Genomic DNA, 21,306 nt, shown 5'->3' with positions numbered 1-21,306 from the left:
TCATATCTTGCCTGAGCCTAATTCTGGTCCTCTTAATTTTATTTCAAACAGAGCTGACAAATTACGTAATTTGTTCATTCCCGATCCTACTTTTAACTCACATTTCATTTTTGCAGTCGCCTAATTTAACGCTGTGTTTTTGTTTATTTATTTATTATTATTATTATTATTATTATTATTATTATTATTATTTATTTATTTATTTATTTATTTATTTATTTCTCAGCAGCCGCTCTTATCCTGGGCGACTTACAGTCGTAAACAAAAATACATTTCAAGGATCACAGTACAAGTAATAATACGGTTAAGAGCAAGATAAATACAATGACTTTGGTTCTAGCAAGTACAAGTACGATTCAAGAAAAATACGATTTTCCCCACTAGTTTAACAGAGATGTCCTGAAAGATTTTTTGAAGCATAAAAATGAATACCTAGTGCGGAGTGTACAGTGATAGCAACTCCTTCGGGCGCCTGCTCTGAGTATTTCGCCAAACATACCACAAAGCATTTTGGGATATTGGAGGATACACAAAACATGTAGTTTGGTATTACAGCGTCCACACTTCTGATAAACCGCACTACCTGATGCGATCTAATTAGAACCGGACTCGAGACTACCTCCTGAGGTGGTCTCGAGTACGGTATTAAATGCTGCGTAGTGTGGACGCAAACCGTATTTAGCACTTTTAAGCCGGCTTAAACGCAACTAATACGGTTTAAAGGCATAGTGTGGACAGGGCCTTTGTTTTACATTCAATGGAGTTCATATTAGAGTGAAGCTATGGTCGCATTGCTGAGTAAGGAGTAACCATAAAACAAGGCACATGCTAATAGTATGTAGTTTTTAAATCAATACAACTGTAGCAGCACCATAAGATAACAAATTGTTGTGCTGTGAGTTGAATCTTAATGGAAACATTTAATAAAAAATTACATTTAACCAATCTCGGACATAACATGTAAAAAGGAATATCAGAGTGTCCCCTTATATTGATAGAAATTGACTTGGAAAGCATCTTCACTGTTACCATGAAGAATACGTAACATGAAAATGATGACTGTCATAAGAATGCAAAGCATGGCGCTTCTTAAATAATCCCCGGTTCAAATCCGAGTGCCCCCTTTTTTTCTAAATTAAAATACAAAATGCACGTTAACATTTTTTATTTCAGCTAGAAGCAAAAAATAGTGTTTCAAAGACAGCAACAAGGTACAGACAAGGTTTGAAGACGTGATCCTTAATTTACGGGACCAAACACCTTACCACTTGGCCACCGCACCCTTTACAACTGGAGAAATTAGAAGCTTGGCCTCTCTTGAGAAGGCCGCCTGGGAAGGCAATCTGGCTGGCCAGTTTAATATAAAAAAGAGTTCCTGTTTGAGCTCAAACCACAAACCTTTCGGTTAACAGTGAACGCCAAGGATGGCAACATAGTCACGGAAAATATTTAAAAAGACAACAGTGGTCTCCAAATGTATTTAAAATACAAACATAAAATAGGTTGCCAGAAATATATTATCAATAGAAATTAGTAAATACTATTTTGCAAATAGTATTTTTTTTTTAATACTTGACACCATCTACCGGCTGTAGCATACACCAATTTTTTATTTATTTTTTCATAAGAATTAACTGAAAGATTCAGTATTGCCTCAATTATCAAGCCTGTCAGTAACTGCAGTTTGCATAAATTAAATATTGCATAAATTAAATATTACCAGTATTGCGGAAAAAGTAAATCCGAACACACACACAAGTAGGGCTTGAAGTTTTCAGGTTTTATTTTTAATCAGGTGAAGTCCCTTTAAACAAATTGAGCTGATTCTGTTTTATAATTAAACTCAGAAAAAGCTGTTAATTACAAAACAATCTTTGTTTTTACCTTCATATCTTGCCTGAGCCTAATTCTGGTCCTCTTAATTTTATTTCAAACAGAGCTGACAAATTACGTAATTTGTTCATTCCCGATCCTACTTTTAACTCACATTTCATTTTTGCAGTCGCCTAATTTAACGCTGTGTTTTTGTTTATTTATTTATTATTATTATTATTATTATTATTATTATTTATTTATTTATTTATTTATTTATTTATTTATTTCTTAGCAGCCGCTCTTATCCTGGGCGACTTACAGTCGTAAACAAAAATACATTTCAAGGATCACAGTACAAGTAATAATACGGTTAAGAGCAAGATAAATACAATGACTTTGGTTCTAGCAAGTACAAGTACGATTCAAGAAAAATATGATTTTCCCCACTAGTTTAACAGAGATGTCCTGAAAGATTTTTTGAAGCATAAAAATGAATACCTAGTGCGGAGTGTACAGTGATAGCAACTCCTTCGGGCGCCTGCTCTGAGTATTTCGCTAAACATACCACAAAGCATTTTGGGATATTGGAGGATACACAAAACATGTAGTTTGGTATTACAGCGTCCACACTTCTGATAAACCGCACTACCTGATGCGATCTAATTAGAACCGGACTCGAGACTACCTCCTGAGGTGGTCTCGAGTACGGTATTAAATGCTGCGTAGTGTGGACGCAAACCGTATTTAGCACTTTTAAGCCGGCTTAAACGCAACTAATACGGTTTAAAGGCATAGTGTGGACAGGGCCTTTGTTTTACATTCAATGGAGTTCATATTAGAGTGAAGCTATGGTCGCATTGCTGAGTAAGGAGTAACCATAAAACAAGGCACATGCTAATAGTATGTAGTTTTTAAATCAATACAACTGTAGCAGCACCATAAGATAACAAATTGTTGTGCTGTGAGTTGAATCTTAATGGAAACATTTAATAAAAAATTACATTTAACCAATCTCGGACATAACATGTAAAAAGGAATATCAGAGTGTCCCCTTATATTGATAGAAATTGACTTGGAAAGCATCTTCACTGTTACCATGAAGAATACGTAACATGAAAATGATGACTGTCATAAGAATGCAAAGCATGGCGCTTCTTAAATAATCCCCGGTTCAAATCCGAGTGCCCCCTTTTTTTCTAAATTAAAATACAAAATGCACGTTAACATTTTTTATTTCAGCTAGAAGCAAAAAATAGTGTTTCAAAGACAGCAACAAGGTACAGACAGGGTTTGAAGACGTGATCCTCAATTTACGGGACCAAACACCTTACCACTTGGCCACCGCACCCTTTACAACTGGAGAAATTAGAAGCTTGGCCTCTCTTGAGAAGGCCGCCTGGGAAGGCAATCTGGCTGGCCAGTTTAATATAAAAAAGAGTTCCTGTTTGAGCTCAAACCACAAACCTTTCGGTTAACAGTGAACGCCAAGGATGGCAACATAGTCACGGAAAATATTTAAAAAGACAACAGTGGTCTCCAAATGTATTTAAAATACAAACATAAAATAGGTTGCCAGAAATATATTATCAATAGAAATTAGTAAATACTATTTTGCAAATAGTATTTTTTTTTTAATACTTGACACCATCTACCGGCTGTAGCATACACCAATTTTTTATTTATTTTTTCATAAGAATTAACTGAAAGATTCAGTATTGCCTCAATTATCAAGCCTGTCAGTAACTGCAGTTTGCATAAATTAAATATTGCATAAATTAAATATTACCAGTATTGCGGAAAAAGTAAATCCGAACACACACACAAGTAGGGCTTGAAGTTTTCAGGTTTTATTTTTAATCAGGTGAAGTCCCTTTAAACAAATTGAGCTGATTCTGTTTTAGAATTAAACTCAGAAAAAGCTGTTAATTACAAAACAATCTTTGTTTTTACCTTCATATCTTGCCTGAGCCTAATTCTGGTCCTCTTAATTTTATTTCAAACAGAGCTGACAAATTACGTAATTTGTTCATTCCCGATCCTACTTTTAACTCGCATTTCATTTTTGCAGTCGCCTAATTTAACGCTGTGTTTTTGTTTATTTATTTATTATTATTATTATTATTATTATTATTATTATTATTATTATTATTTATTTATTTCTTTCTTTCTTTCTTAGCAGCCGCTCTTATCCTGGGCTACTTACAGTCGTAAACAAAAATACATTTCAAGGATCACAGTACAAGTAATAATACGGTTAAGAGCAAGATAAATACAATGACTTTGGTTCTAGCAAGTACAAGTACGATTCAAGAAAAATACGATTTTCCCCACTAGTTTAACAGAGATGTCCTGAAAGATTTTTTGAAGCATAAAAATGAATACCTAGTGTGGAGTGTACAGTGATAGCAACTCCTTCGGGCGCCTGCTCTGAGTATTTCGCCAAACATACCACAAAGCATTTTGGGATATTGGAGGATACACAAAACATGTAGTTTGGTATTACAGCGTCCACACTTCTGATAAACCGCACTACCTGATGCGATCTAATTAGAACCGGACTCGAGACTACCTCCTGAGGTGGTCTCGAGTACGGTATTAAATGCTGCGTAGTGTGGACGCAAACCGTATTTAGCACTTTTAAGCCGGCTTAAACGCAACTAATACGGTTTAAAGGCATAGTGTGGACAGGGCCTTTGTTTTACATTCAATGGAGTTCATATTAGAGTGAAGCTATGGTCGCATTGCTGAGTAAGGAGTAACCATAAAACAAGGCACATGCTAATAGTATGTAGTTTTTAAATCAATACAACTGTAGCAGCACCATAAGATAACAAATTGTTGTGCTGTGAGTTGAATCTTAATGGAAACATTTAATAAAAAATTACATTTAACCAATCTCGGACATAACATGTAAAAAGGAATATCAGAGTGTCCCCTTATATTTATAGAAATTGACTTGGAAAGCATCTTCACTGTTACCATGAAGAATACGTAACATGAAAATGATGACTGTCATAAGAATGCAAAGCATGGCGCTTCTTAAATAATCCCCGGTTCAAATCCGAGTGCCCCCTTTTTTTCTAAATTAAAATACAAAATGCACGTTAACATTTTTTATTTCAGCTAGAAGCAAAAAATAGTGTTTCAAAGACAGCAACAAGATACAGACAAGGTTTGAAGACGTGATCCTCAATTTACGGGACCAAACACCTTACCACTTGGCCACCGCACCCTTTACAACTGGAGAAATTAGAAGCTTGGCCTCTCTTGAGAAGGCCGCCTGGGAAGGCAATCTGGCTGGCCAGTTTAATATAAAAAAGAGTTCCTGTTTGAGCTCAAACCACAAACCTTTCGGTTAACAGTGAACGCCAAGGATGGCAACATAGTCACGGAAAATATTTAAAAAGACAACAGTGGTCTCCAAATGTATTTAAAATACAAACATAAAATAGGTTGCCAGAAATATATTATCAATAGAAATTAGTAAATACTATTTTGCAAATAGTATTTTTTTTTTAATACTTGACACCATCTACCGGCTGTAGCATACACCAATTTTTTATTTATTTTTTCATAAGAATTAACTGAAAGATTCAGTATTGCCTCAATTATCAAGCCTGTCAGTAACTGCAGTTTGCATAAATTAAATATTGCATAAATTAAATATTACCAGTATTGCGGAAAAAGTAAATCCGAACACACACACAAGTAGGGCTTGAAGTTTTCAGGTTTTATTTTTAATCAGGTGAAGTCCCTTTAAACAAATTGAGCTGATTCTGTTTTATAATTAAACTCAGAAAAAGCTGTTAATTACAAAACAATCTTTGTTTTTACCTTCATATCTTGCCTGAGCCTAATTCTGGTCCTCTTAATTTTATTTCAAACAGAGCTGACAAATTACGTAATTTGTTCATTCCCGATCCTACTTTTAACTCACATTTCATTTTTGCAGTCGCCTAATTTAACGCTGTGTTTTTGTTTATTTATTTATTATTATTATTATTATTATTATTATTATTATTATTATTATTTATTTATTTATTTATTTATTTATTTATTTCTTTCTTTCTTAGCAGCCGCTCTTATCCTGGGCGACTTACAGTCGTAAACAAAAATACATTTCAAGGATCACAGTACAAGTAATAATACGGTTAAGAGCAAGATAAATACAATGACTTTGGTTCTAGCAAGTACAAGTACGATTCAAGAAAAATACGATTTTCCCCACTAGTTTAACAGAGATGTCCTGAAAGATTTTTTGAAGCATAAAAATGAATACCTAGTGCGGAGTGTACAGTGATAGCAACTCCTTCGGGCGCCTGCTCTGAGTATTTCGCCAAACATACCACAAAGCATTTTGGGATATTGGAGGATACACAAAACATGTAGTTTGGTATTACAGCGTCCACACTTCTGATAAACCGCACTACCTGATGCGATCTAATTAGAACCGGACTCGAGACTACCTCCTGAGGTGGTCTCGAGTACGGTATTAAATGCTGCGTAGTGTGGACGCAAACCGTATTTAGCACTTTTAAGCCGGCTTAAACGCAACTAATACGGTTTAAAGGCATAGTGTGGACAGGGCCTTTGTTTTACATTCAATGGAGTTCATATTAGAGTGAAGCTATGGTCGCATTGCTGAGTAAGGAGTAACCATAAAACAAGGCACATGCTAATAGTATGTAGTTTTTAAATCAATACAACTGTAGCAGCACCATAAGATAACAAATTGTTGTGCTGTGAGTTGAATCTTAATGGAAACATTTAATAAAAAATTACATTTAACCAATCTCGGACATAACATGTAAAAAGGAATATCAGAGTGTCCCCTTATATTTATAGAAATTGACTTGGAAAGCATCTTCACTGTTACCATGAAGAATACGTAACATGAAAATGATGACTGTCATAAGAATGCAAAGCATGGCGCTTCTTAAATAATCTGTCAAAGACGTCTGACAAGGCAAGCTGTGGCTTTCAATTTAATATATTAAAAAATAAAGTAACAACCACTTTTCTAGGGTGAGCTCAAGCAAACCAACCTTTGCTAAACCCTTTGAAGGACCGAGTGTTTTTCAGTGGGATGCTCCCCCCATGACCAGACATTTTTTGGCTGTATTTGACTCTCTTCCAATAAAAACAAAATGCACTAAAAAATGTGTTACAGTGGCATCTTGGACTTGGTGTCCTTGTTTTCAGAACATTTTGGGGAACGTTATAACGTACTTCAGAAACCATAAAGCTTCTCTCTTTTTTTCAACACTATATTTTGTATTTAGTTTAATTTCTTGAAATAAAAAACGTTAAGCATTTTCTGATTATTATCTATTTCGCTTAGTGTTTTCAAAGAGATACATGTATAACAACGTGTTATTCTATTACTTGACGGACCTTATACAATACTTCTTGAATGTTTTGTTGAAAAATATTGCTGCGGGACACAAGGTAAAAAATAACTAGCCATTGATAGGTTACATTTCTGAAACTGCAGCTCGGCACCGTTGGTTGTGCTTGGCAGAAAAGGGCATAGCTGGAATAGGCTAGTGAGTTGGGGGTATAGCTCAGTGGTAGAGCATTTGATTGCAGATCAAGAGGTCCCCGGTTCAAATCCGAGTGCCCTCTTTTTTTCTAAATTAAAATACAAAATGCACGTTAACATTTTTTATTTCAGCTAGAAGCAAAAAATAGTGTTTCAAAGACAGCAACAAGGTACAGACAGGGTTTGAAGACGTGATCCTCAATTTACGGTACCAAACACCTTACCACTTGGCCACCGCACCCTTTACAACTGGAGAAATTAGAAGCTTGGCCTCTCTTGAGAAGGCCGCCTGGGAAGGCAATCTGGCTGGCCAGTTTAATATAAAAAAGAGTTCCTGTTTGAGCTCAAACCACAAACCTTTCGGTTAACAGTGAACGCCAAGGATGGCAACATAGTCACGGAAAATATTTAAAAAGACAACAGTGGTCTCCAAATGTATTTAAAATAAAAACATAAAATAGGTTGCCAGAAATATATTATCAATAGAAATTAGTAAATACTATTTTGCAAATAGTATTTTTTTTTTAATACTTGACACCATCTACCGGCTGTAGCATACACCAATTTTTTATTTATTTTTTCATAAGAATTAACTGAAAGATTCAGTATTGCCTCAATTATCAAGCCTGTCAGTAACTGCAGTTTGCATAAATTAAATATTGCATAAATTAAATATTACCAGTATTGCGGAAAAAGTAAATCCGAACACACACACAAGTAGGGCTTGAAGTTTTCAGCTTTTATTTTTAATCAGGTGAAGTCCCTTTAAACAAATTGAGCTGATTCTGTTTTATAATTAAACTCAGAAAAAGCTGTTAATTACAAAACAATCTTTGTTTTTACCTTCATATCTTGCCTGAGCCTAATTCTGGTCCTCTTAATTTTATTTCAAACAGAGCTGACAAATTACGTAATTTGTTCATTCCCGATCCTACTTTTAACTCACATTTCATTTTTGCAGTCGCCTAATTTAACGCTGTGTTTTTGTTTATTTATTTATTATTATTATTATTATTATTATTATTATTATTATTATTTATTTATTTATTTATTTATTTATTTATTTATTTATTTATTTCTCAGCAGCCGCTCTTATCCTGGGCGACTTACAGTCGTAAACAAAAATACATTTCAAGGATCACAGTACAAGTAATAATACGGTTAAGAGCAAGATAAATACAATGACTTTGGTTCTAGCAAGTACAAGTACGATTCAAGAAAAATACGATTTTCCCCACTAGTTTAACAGAGATGTCCTGAAAGATTTTTTGAAGCATAAAAATGAATACCTAGTGCGGAGTGTACAGTGATAGCAACTCCTTCGGGCGCCTGCTCTGAGTATTTCGCCAAACATACCACAAAGCATTTTGGGATATTGGAGGATACACAAAACATGTAGTTTGGTATTACAGCGTCCACACTTCTGATAAACCGCACTACCTGATGCGATCTAATTAGAACCGGACTCGAGACTACCTCCTGAGGTGGTCTCGAGTACGGTATTAAATGCTGCGTAGTGTGGACGCAAACCGTATTTAGCACTTTTAAGCCGGCTTAAACGCAACTAATACGGTTTAAAGGCATAGTGTGGACAGGGCCTTTGTTTTACATTCAATGGAGTTCATATTAGAGTGAAGCTATGGTCGCATTGCTGAGTAAGGAGTAACCATAAAACAAGGCACATGCTAATAGTATGTAGTTTTTAAATCAATACAACTGTAGCAGCACCATAAGATAACAAATTGTTGTGCTGTGAGTTGAATCTTAATGGAAACATTTAATAAAAAATTACATTTAACCAATCTCGGACATAACATGTAAAAAGGAATATCAGAGTGTCCCCTTATATTGATAGAAATTGACTTGGAAAGCATCTTCACTGTTACCATGAAGAATACGTAACATGAAAATGATGACTGTCATAAGAATGCAAAGCATGGCGCTTCTTAAATAATCCCCGGTTCAAATCCGAGTGCCCCCTTTTTTTCTAAATTAAAATACAAAATGCACGTTAACATTTTTTATTTCAGCTAGAAGCAAAAAATAGTGTTTCAAAGACAGCAACAAGGTACAGACAAGGTTTGAAGACGTGATCCTCAATTTACGGGACCAAACACCTTACCACTTGGCCACCGCACCCTTTACAACTGGAGAAATTAGAAGCTTGGCCTCTCTTGAGAAGGCCGCCTGGGAAGGCAATCTGGCTGGCCAGTTTAATATAAAAAAGAGTTCCTGTTTGAGCTCAAACCACAAACCTTTCGGTTAACAGTGAACGCCAAGGATGGCAACATAGTCACGGAAAATATTTAAAAAGACAACAGTGTTCTCCAAATGTATTTAAAATACAAACATAAAATAGGTTGCCAGAAATATATTATCAATAGAAATTAGTAAATACTATTTTGCAAATAGTATTTTTTTTTTAATACTTGACACCATCTACCGGCTGTAGCATACACCAATTTTTTATTTATTTTTTCATAAGAATTAACTGAAAGATTCAGTATTGCCTCAATTATCAAGCCTGTCAGTAACTGCAGTTTGCATAAATTAAATATTGCATAAATTAAATATTACCAGTATTGCGGAAAAAGTAAATCCGAACACACACACAAGTAGGGCTTGAAGTTTTCAGGTTTTATTTTTAATCAGGTGAAGTCCCTTTAAACAAATTGAGCTGATTCTGTTTTATAATTAAACTCAGAAAAAGCTGTTAATTACAAAACAATCTTTGTTTTTACCTTCATATCTTGCCTGAGCCTAATTCTGGTCCTCTTAATTTTATTTCAAACAGAGCTGACAAATTACGTAATTTGTTCATTCCCGATCCTACTTTTAACTCACATTTCATTTTTGCAGTCGCCTAATTTAACGCTGTGTTTTTGTTTATTTATTTATTATTATTATTATTATTATTATTATTATTATTATTATTATTATTTATTTATTTATTTATTTATTTATTTATTTCTTAGCAGCCGCTCTTATCCTGGGCGACTTACAGTCGTAAACAAAAATACATTTCAAGGATCACAGTACAAGTAATAATACGGTTAAGAGCAAGATAAATACAATGACTTTGGTTCTAGCAAGTACAAGTACGATTCAAGAAAAATACGATTTTCCCCACTAGTTTAACAGAGATGTCCTGAAAGATTTTTTGAAGCATAAAAATGAATACCTAGTGCGGAGTGTACAGTGATAGCAACTCCTTCGGGCGCCTGCTCTGAGTATTTCGCCAAACATACCACAAAGCATTTTGGGATATTGGAGGATACACAAAACATGTAGTTTGGTATTACAGCGTCCACACTTCTGATAAACCGCACTACCTGATGCGATCTAATTAGAACCGGACTCGAGACTACCTCCTGAGGTGGTCTCGAGTACGGTATTAAATGCTGCGTAGTGTGGACGCAAACCGTATTTAGCACTTTTAAGCCGGCTTAAACGCAACTAATACGGTTTAAAGGCATAGTGTGGACAGGGCCTTTGTTTTACATTCAATGGAGTTCATATTAGAGTGAAGCTATGGTCGCATTGCTGAGTAAGGAGTAACCATAAAACAAGGCACATGCTAATAGTATGTAGTTTTTAAATCAATACAACTGTAGCAGCACCATAAGATAACAAATTGTTGTGCTGTGAGTTGAATCTTAATGGAAACATTTAATAAAAAATTACATTTAACCAATCTCGGACATAACATGTAAAAAGGAATATCAGAGTGTCCCCTTATATTGATAGAAATTGACTTGGAAAGCATCTTCACTGTTACCATGAAGAATACGTAACATGAAAATGATGACTGTCATAAGAATGCAAAGCATGGCGCTTCTTAAATAATCCCCGGTTCAAATCCGAGTGCCCCCTTTTTTTCTAAATTAAAATACAAAATGCACGTTAACATTTTTTATTTCAGCTAGAAGCAAAAAATAGTGTTTCAAAGACAGCAACAAGGTACAGACAGGGTTTGAAGACGTGATCCTCAATTTACGGGACCAAACACCTTACCACTTGGCCACCGCACCCTTTACAACTGGAGAAATTAGAAGCTTGGCCTCTCTTGAGAAGGCCGCCTGGGAAGGCAATCTGGCTGGCCAGTTTAATATAAAAAAGAGTTCCTGTTTGAGCTCAAACCACAAACCTTTCGGTTAACAGTGAACGCCAAGGATGGCAACATAGTCACGGAAAATATTTAAAAAGACAACAGTGGTCTCCAAATGTATTTAAAATACAAACATAAAATAGGTTGCCAGAAATATATTATCAATAGAAATTAGTAAATACTATTTTGCAAATAGTATTTTTTTTTTAATACTTGACACCATCTACCGGCTGTAGCATACACCAATTTTTTATTTATTTTTTCATAAGAATTAACTGAAAGATTCAGTATTGCCTCAATTATCAAGCCTGTCAGTAACTGCAGTTTGCATAAATTAAATATTGCATAAATTAAATATTACCAGTATTGCGGAAAAAGTAAATCCGAACACACACACAAGTAGGGCTTGAAGTTTTCAGGTTTTATTTTTAATCAGGTGAAGTCCCTTTAAACAAATTGAGCTGATTCTGTTTTATAATTAAACTCAGAAAAAGCTGTTAATTACAAAACAATCTTTGTTTTTACCTTCATATCTTGCCTGAGCCTAATTCTGGTCCTCTTAATTTTATTTCAAACAGAGCTGACAAATTACGTAATTTGTTCATTCCCGATCCTACTTTTAACTCGCATTTCATTTTTGCAGTCGCCTAATTTAACGCTGTGTTTTTGTTTATTTATTTATTATTATTATTATTATTATTATTATTATTATTTATTTATTTATTTATTTATTTATTTATTTCTCAGCAGCCGCTCTTATCCTGGGCGACTTACAGTCGTAAACAAAAATACATTTCAAGGGTCACAGTACAAGTAATAATACGGTTAAGAGCAAGATAAATACAATGACTTTGGTTCTAGCAAGTACAAGTACGATTCAAGAAAAATACGATTTTCCCCACTAGTTTAACAGAGATGTCCTGAAAGATTTTTTGAAGCATAAAAATGAATACCTAGTGCGGAGTGTACAGTGATAGCAACTCCTTCGGGCGCCTGCTCTGAGTATTTCGCCAAACATACCACAAAGCATTTTGGGATATTGGAGGATACACAAAACATGTAGTTTGGTATTACAGCGTCCACACCTGATAAACCGCACTACCTGATGCGATCAAATTAGAACCGGACTCGAGACTACCTCCTGAGGTGGTCTCGAGTACGGTATTAAATGCTGCGTAGTGTGGACGCAAACCGTATTTAGCACTTTTAAGCCGGCTTAAACGCAACTAATACGGTTTAAAGGCATAGTGTGGACAGGGCCTTTGTTTTACATTCAATGGAGTTCATATTAGAGTGAAGCTATGGTCGCATTGCTGAGTAAGGAGTAACCATAAAACAAGGCACATGCTAATAGTATGTAGTTTTTAAATCAATACAACTGTAGCAGCACCATAAGATAACAAATTGTTGTGCTGTGAGTTGAATCTTAATGGAAACATTTAATAAAAAATTACATTTAACCAATCTCGGACATAACATGTAAAAAGGAATATCAGAGTGTCCCCTTATATTGATAGAAATTGACTTGGAAAGCATCTTCACTGTTACCATGAAGAATACGTAACATGAAAATGATGACTGTCATAAGAATGCAAAGCATGGCGCTTCTTAAATAATCCCCGGTTCAAATCCGAGTGCCCCCTTTTTTTCTAAATTAAAATACAAAATGCACGTTAACATTTTTTATTTCAGCTAGAAGCAAAAAATAGTGTTTCAAAGACAGCAACAAGGTACAGACAGGGTTTGAAGACGTGATCCTCAATTTACGGGACCAAACACCTTACCACTTGGCCACCGCACCCTTTACAACTGGAGAAATTAGAAGCTTGGCCTCTCTTGAGAAGGCCGCCTGGGAAGGCAATCTGGCTGGCCAGTTTAATATAAAAAAGAGTTCCTGTTTGAGCTCAAACCACAAACCTTTCGGTTAACAGTGAACACCAAGGATGGCAACATAGTCACGGAAAATATTTAAAAAGACAACAGTGGTCTCCAAATGTATTTAAAATACAAACATAAAATAGGTTGCCAGAAATATATTATCAATAGAAATTAGTAAATACTATTTTGCAAATAGTATTTTTTTTTTAATACTTGACACCATCTACCGGCTGTAGCATACACCAATTTTTTATTTATTTTTTCATAAGAATTAACTGAAAGATTCAGTATTGCCTCAATTATCAAGCCTGTCAGTAACTGCAGTTTGCATAAATTAAATATTGCATAAATTAAATATTACCAGTATTGCGGAAAAAGTAAATCCGAACACACACACAAGTAGGGCTTGAAGTTTTCAGGTTTTATTTTTAATCAGGTGAAGTCCCTTTAAACAAATTGAGCTGATTCTGTTTTAGAATTAAACTCAGAAAAAGCTGTTAATTACAAAACAATCTTTGTTTTTACCTTCATATCTTGCCTGAGCCTAATTCTGGTCCTCTTAATTTTATTTCAAACAGAGCTGACAAATTACGTAATTTGTTCATTCCCGATCCTACTTTTAACTCACATTTCATTTTTGCAGTCGCCTAATTTAACGCTGTGTTTTTGTTTATTTATTTATTATTATTATTATTATTATTATTATTATTATTATTATTTATTTCTTTCTTTCTTTCTTTCTTAGCAGTCGCTCTTATCCTGGGCTACTTACAGTCGTAAACAAAAATACATTTCAAGGATCACAGTACAAGTAATAATACGGTTAAGAGCAAGATAAATACAATGACTTTGGTTCTAGCAAGTACAAGTACGATTCAAGAAAAATACGATTTTCCCCACTAGTTTAACAGAGATGTCCTGAAAGATTTTTTGAAGCATAAAAATGAATACCTAGTGCGGAGTGTACAGTGATAGCAACTCCTTCGGGCGCCTGCTCTGAGTATTTCGCCAAACATACCACAAAGCATTTTGGGATATTGGAGGATACACAAAACATGTAGTTTGGTATTACAGCGTCCACACTTCTGATAAACCGCACTACCTGATGCGATCTAATTAGAACCGGACTCGAGACTACCTCCTGAGGTGGTCTCGAGTATGGTATTAAATGCTGCGTAGTGTGGACGCAAACCGTATTTAGCACTTTTAAGCCGGCTTAAACGCAACTAATACGGTTTAAAGGCATAGTGTGGACAGGGCCTTTGTTTTACATTCAATGGAGTTCATATTAGAGTGAAGCTATGGTCGCATTGCTGAGTAAGGAGTAACCATAAAACAAGGCACATGCTAATAGTATGTAGTTTTTAAATCAATACAACTGTAGCAGCACCATAAGATAACAAATTGTTGTGCTGTGAGTTGAATCTTAATGGAAACATTTAATAAAAAATTACATTTAACCAATCTCGGAAATAACATGTAAAAAGGAATATCAGAGTGTCCCCTTATATTTATAGAAATTGACTTGGAAAGCATCTTCACTGTTACCATGAAGAATACGTAACATGAAAATGATGACTGTCATAAGAATGCAAAGCATGGCGCTTCTTAAATAATCCCCGGTTCAAATCCGAGTGCCCCCTTTTTTTCTAAATTAAAATACAAAATGCACGTTAACATTTTTTATTTCAGCTAGAAGCAAAAAATAGTGTTTCAAAGACAGCAACAAGGTACAGACAAGGTTTGAAGACGTGATCCTCAATTTACGGGACCAAACACCTTACCACTTGGCCACCGCACCCTTTACAACTTGCGAAATTAGAAGCTTGGCCTCTCTTGAGAAGGCCGCCTGGGAAGGCAATCTGGCTGGCCAGTTTAATATAAAAAAGAGTTCCTGTTTGAGCTCAAACCACAAACCTTTCGGTTAACAGTGAACGCCAAGGATGGCAACATAGTCACGGAAAATATTTAAAAAGACAACAGTGGTCTCCAAATGTATTTAAAATACAAACATAAAATAGGTTGCCAGAAATATATTATCAATAGAAATTAGTAAATACTATTTTGCAAATAGTATTTTTTTTTTAATACTTGACACCATCTACCGGCTGTAGCATACACCAATTTTTTATTTATTTTTTCATAAGAATTAACTGAAAGATTCAGTATTGCCTCAATTATCAAGCCTGTCAGTAACTGCAGTTTGCATAAATTAAATATTGCATAAATTAAATATTACCAGTATTGCGGAAAAAGTAAATCCGAACACACACACAAGTAGGGCTTGAAGTTTTCAGGTTTTATTTTTAATCAGGTGAAGTCCCTTTAAACAAATTGAGCTGATTCTGTTTTATAATTAAACTCAGAAAAAGCTGTTAATTACAAAACAATCTTTGTTTTTACCTTCATATCTTGCCTGAGCCTAATTCTGGTCCTCTTAATTTTATTTCAAACAGAGCTGACAAATTACGTAATTTGTTCATTCCCGATCCTACTTTTAACTCACATTTCATTTTTGCAGTCGCCTAATTTAACGCTGTGTTTTTGTTTATTTATTTATTATTATTATTATTATTATTATTATTATTATTATTATTTATTTATTTATTTATTTATTTATTTATTTATTTCTTTCTTAGCAGCCGCTCTTATCCTGGGCGACTTACAGTCGTAAACAAAAATACATTTCAAGGATCACAGTACAAGTAATAATACGGTTAAGAGCAAGATAAATACAATGACTTTGGTTCTAGCAAGTACAAGTACGATTCAAGAAAAATACGATTTTCCCCACTAGTTTAACAGAGATGTCCTGAAAGATTTTTTGAAGCATAAAAATGAATACCTAGTGCGGAGTGTACAGTGATAGCAACTCCTTCGGGCGCCTGCTCTGAGTATTTCGCCAAACATACCACAAAGCATTTTGGGATATTGGAGGATACACAAAACATGTAGTTTGGTATTACAGCGTCCACACTTCTGATAAACCGCACTACCTGATGCGATCTAATTAGAACCGGACTCGAGACTACCTCCTGAGGTGGTCTCGAGTACGGTATTAAATGCTGCGTAGTGTGGACGCAAACCGTATTTAGCACTTTTAAGCCGGCTTAAACGCAACTAATACGGTTTAAAGGCATAGTGTGGACAGGGCCTTTGTTTTACATTCAATGGAGTTCATATTAGAGTGAAGCTATGGTCGCATTGCTGAGTAAGGAGTAACCATAAAACAAGGCACATGCTAATAGTATGTAGTTTTTAAATCAATACAACTGTAGCAGCACCATAAGATAACAAATTGTTGTGCTGTGAGTTGAATCTTAATGGAAACATTTAATAAAAAATTACATTTAACCAATCTCGGGCATAACATGTAAAAAGGAATATCAGAGTGTCCCCTTATATTTATAGAAATTGACTTGGAAAGCATCTTCACTGTTACCATGAAGAATACGTAACATGAAAATGATGACTGTCATAAGAATGCAAAGCATGGCGCTTCTTAAATAATCCCCGGTTCAAATCCGAGTGCCCCCTTTTTTTGTAAATTAAAATACAAAATGCACGTTAACATTTTTTATTTCAGCTAGAAGCAAAAAATAGTGTTTCAAAGACAGCAACAAGGTACAGACAGGGTTTGAAGACGTGATCCTCAATTTACGGGACCAAACACCTTACCACTTGGCCACCGCACCCTTTACAACTGGAGAAATTAGAAGCTTGGCCTCTCTTGAGAAGGCCGCCTGGGAAGGCAATCTGGCTGGCCAGTTTAATATAAAAAAAAGTTCCTGTTTGAGCTCAAACCACAAACCTTTCGGTTAACAGTGAACGCCAAGGATGGCAACATAGTCACGGAAAATATTTAAAAAGACAACAGTGGTCTCCAAATGTATTTAAAATACAAACATAAAATAGGTTGCCAGAAATATATTATCAATAGAAATTAGTAAATACTATTTTGCAAATAGTATTTTTTTTTTAATACTTGACACCATCTACCTGCTGTAGCATACACCAATTTTTTATTTATTTTTTCATAAGAATTAACTGAAAGATTCAGTATTGCCTCAATTATCAAGCCTGTCAGTAACTGCAGTTTGCATAAATTAAATATTGCATAAATTAAATATTACCAGTATTGCGGAAAAAGTAAATCCGAACACACACACAAGTAGGGCTTGAAGTTTTCAGGTTTTATTTTTAATCAGGTGAAGTCCCTTTAAACAAATTGAGCTGATTCTGTTTTAGAATTAAACTCAGAAAAAGCTGTTAATTACAAAACAATCTTTGTTTTTACCTTCATATCTTGCCTGAGCCTAATTCTGGTCCTCTTAATTTTATTTCAAACAGAGCTGACAAAATACGTAATTTGTTCATTCCCGATCCTACTTTTAACTCGCATTTCATTTTTGCAGTCGCCTAATTTAACGCTGTGTTTTTGTTTATTTATTTATTATTATTATTATTATTATTATTATTATTTATTTATTTATTTATTTATTTATTTATTTCTTAGCAGCCGCTCTTATCCTGGGCGACTTACAGTCGTAAACAAAAATACATTTCAAGGATCACAGTACAAGTAATAATACGGTTAAGAGCAAGATAAATACAATGACTTTGGTTCTAGCAAGTACAAGTACGATTCAAGAAAAATACGATTTCCCCACTAGTTTAACAGAGATGTCCTGAAAGATTTTTTGAAGCATAAAAATGAATACCTAGTGCGGAATGTACAGTTATAGCAACTCCTTCAGGCGCCTGCTCTGAGTATTTCGCCAAACATACCACAAAGCATTTTGGGATATTGGAGGATACACAAAACATGTAGTTTGGTATTACAGCGTCCACACTTCTGATAAACCGCACTACCTGATGCGATCTAATTAGAACCGGACTCGAGACTACCTCCTGAGGTGGTCTCGAGTACGGTATTAAATGCTGCGTAGTGTGGACGCAAACCGTATTTAGCACTTTTAAGCCGGCTTAAACGCAACTAATACGGTTTAAAGGCATAGTGTGGACAGGGCCTTTGTTTTACATTCAATGGAGTTCATATTAGAGTGAAGCTATGGTCGCATTGCTGAGTAAGGAGTAACCATAAAACAAGGCACATGCTAATAGTATGTAGTTTTTAAATCAATACAACTGTAGCAGCACCATAAGATAACAAATTGTTGTGCTGTGAGTTGAATCTTAATGGAAACATTTAATAAAAAATTACATTTAACCAATCTCGGACATAACATGTAAAAAGGAATATCAGAGTGTCCCCTTATATTTATAGAAATTGACTTGGAAAGCATCTTCACTGTTACCATGAAGAATACGTAACATGAAAATGATGACTGTCATAAGAATGCAAAGCATGGCGCTTCTTAAATAATCCCCGGTTCAAATCCGAGTGCCCCCTTTTTTTGTAAATTAAAATACAAAATGCACGTTAACATTTTTTATTTCAGCTAGAAGCAAAAAATAGTGTTTCAAAGACAGCAACAAGGTACAGACAGGGTTTGAAGACGTGATCCTCAATTTACGGGACCAAACACCTTACCACTTGGCCACCGCACCCTTTACAACTGGAGAAATTAGAAGCTTGGCCTCTCTTGAGAAGGCCGCCTGGGAAGGCAATCTGGCTGGCCAGTTTAATATAAAAAAAAGTTCCTGTTTGAGCTCAAACCACAAACCTTTCGGTTAACAGTGAACGCCAAGGATGGCAACATAGTCACGGAAAATATTTAAAAAGACAACAGTGGTCTCCAAATGTATTTAAAATACAAACATAAAATAGGTTGCCAGAAATATATTATCAATAGAAATTAGTAAATACTATTTTGCAAATAGTATTTTTTTTTTAATACTTGACACCATCTACCTGCTGTAGCATACACCAATTTTTTATTTATTTTTTCATAAGAATTAACTGAAAGATTCAGTATTGCCTCAATTATCAAGCCTGTCAGTAACTGCAGTTTGCATAAATTAAATATTGCATAAATTAAATATTACCAGTATTGCGGAAAAAGTAAATCCGAACACACACACAAGTAGGGCTTGAAGTTTTCAGGTTTTATTTTTAATCAGGTGAAGTCCCTTTAAACAAATTGAGCTGATTCTGTTTTAGAATTAAACTCAGAAAAAGCTGTTAATTACAAAACAATCTTTGTTTTTACCTTCATATCTTGCCTGAGCCTAATTCTGGTCCTCTTAATTTTATTTCAAACAGAGCTGACAAAATACGTAATTTGTTCATTCCCGATCCTACTTTTAACTCGCATTTCATTTTTGCAGTCGCCTAATTTAACGCTGTGTTTTTGTTTATTTATTTATTATTATTATTATTATTATTATTATTATTATTTATTTATTTATTTATTTATTTATTTATTTCTTAGCAGCCGCTCTTATCCTGGGCGACTTACAGTCGTAAACAAAAATACATTTCAAGGATCACAGTACAAGTAATAATACGGTTAAGAGCAAGATAAATACAATGACTTTGGTTCTAGCAAGTACAAGTACGATTCAAGAAAAATACGATTTCCCCACTAGTTTAACAGAGATGTCCTGAAAGATTTTTTGAAGCATAAAAATGAATACCTAGTGCGGAATGTACAGTTATAGCAACTCCTTCAGGCGCCTGCTCTGAGTATTTCGCCAAACATACCACAAAGCATTTTGGGATATTGGAGGATACACAAAACATGTAGTTTGGTATTACAGCGTCCACACTTCTGATAAACCGCACTACCTGATGCGATCTAATTAGAACCGGACTCGAGACTACCTCCTGAGGTGGTCTCGAGTACGGTATTAAATGCTGCGTAGTGTGGACGCAAACCGTATTTAGCACTTTTAAGCCGGCTTAAACGCAACTAATACGGTTTAAAGGCATAGTGTGGACAGGGCCTTTGTTTTACATTCAATGGAGTTCATATTAGAGTGAAGCTATGGTCGCATTGCTGAGTAAGGAGTAACCATAAAACAAGGCACATGCTAATAGTATGTAGTTTTTAAATCAATACAACTGTAGCAGCACCATAAGATAACAAATTGTTGTGCTGTGAGTTGAATCTTAATGGAAACATTTAATAAAAAATTACATTTAACCAATCTCGGACATAACATGTAAAAAGGAATATCAGAGTGTCCCCTTATATTTATAGAAATTGACTTGGAAAGCATCTTCACTGTTACCATGAAGAATACGTAACATGAAAATGATGACTGTCATAAGAATGCAAAGCATGGCGCTTCTTAAATAATCTGTCAAAGACGTCTGACAAGGCAAGCTGTGGCTTTCAATTTAATATATTAAAAAATAAAGTAACAACCACTTTTCTAGGGTGAGCTCAAGCAAACCAACCTTTGCTAAACCCTTTGAAGGACCGAGTGTTTTTCAGTGGGATGCTCCCCCCATGACCATACATTTTTTGGCTGTATTTGACTCTCTTCCAATAAAAACAAAATGCACTAAAAAATGTGTTACAGTGGCATCTTGGACTTGGTGTCCTTGTTTTCAGAACATTTTGGGGAACGTTATAACGTACTTCAGAAACCATAAATCTTCTCTCTTTTTTTCAACACTATATTTTGTATTTAGTTTAATTTCTTGAAATAAAAAACGTTAAGCATTTTCTGATTATTATCTATTTCGCTTAGTGTTTTCAAAGAGATACATGTATAACAACGTGTTATTCTATTACTTGACGGACCTTATACAATACTTCTTGAATGTTTTGTTGAAAAATATTGCTGCGGGACACAAGGTAAAAAATAACTAGCCATTGATAGGTTGCATTTCTGAAACTGCAGCTCGGCACCGTTGGTTGTGCTTGGCAGAAAAGGGCATAGCTGGAATAGGCTAGTGAGTTGGGGGTATAGCTCAGTGGTAGAGCATTTGACTGCAGATCAAGAGGTCCCCGGTTCAAATCCGAGTGCCCCCTTTTTTCTAAATTAAAAT

General features: G+C 34.9%; 2 non-coding genes across 2 annotated transcripts; both read left to right on the top strand.

Annotated features, from left to right (window-relative positions):
• Positions 1-7,368: 7,368 nt before the first annotated feature.
• On the top strand, positions 7,369-7,440 carry trnac-gca (transfer RNA cysteine (anticodon GCA)). The gene has a single exon. It is a non-coding gene; the product is annotated as a tRNA-Cys (tRNA).
• Positions 7,441-21,217: 13,777 nt separating this feature from the next.
• On the top strand, positions 21,218-21,289 carry trnac-gca (transfer RNA cysteine (anticodon GCA)). Its single transcript has one exon. It is a non-coding gene; the product is annotated as a tRNA-Cys (tRNA).
• The last annotated feature ends 17 nt before the right edge of the window (positions 21,290-21,306 follow it).

Source organism: Acipenser ruthenus, chromosome 23, assembly GCF_902713425.1.
Source record: "Acipenser ruthenus chromosome 23, fAciRut3.2 maternal haplotype, whole genome shotgun sequence".
Taxonomy (NCBI): Eukaryota; Metazoa; Chordata; class Actinopteri; order Acipenseriformes; family Acipenseridae; genus Acipenser; species Acipenser ruthenus.
This window is presented reverse-complemented; position numbering and strand designations above follow the sequence as displayed.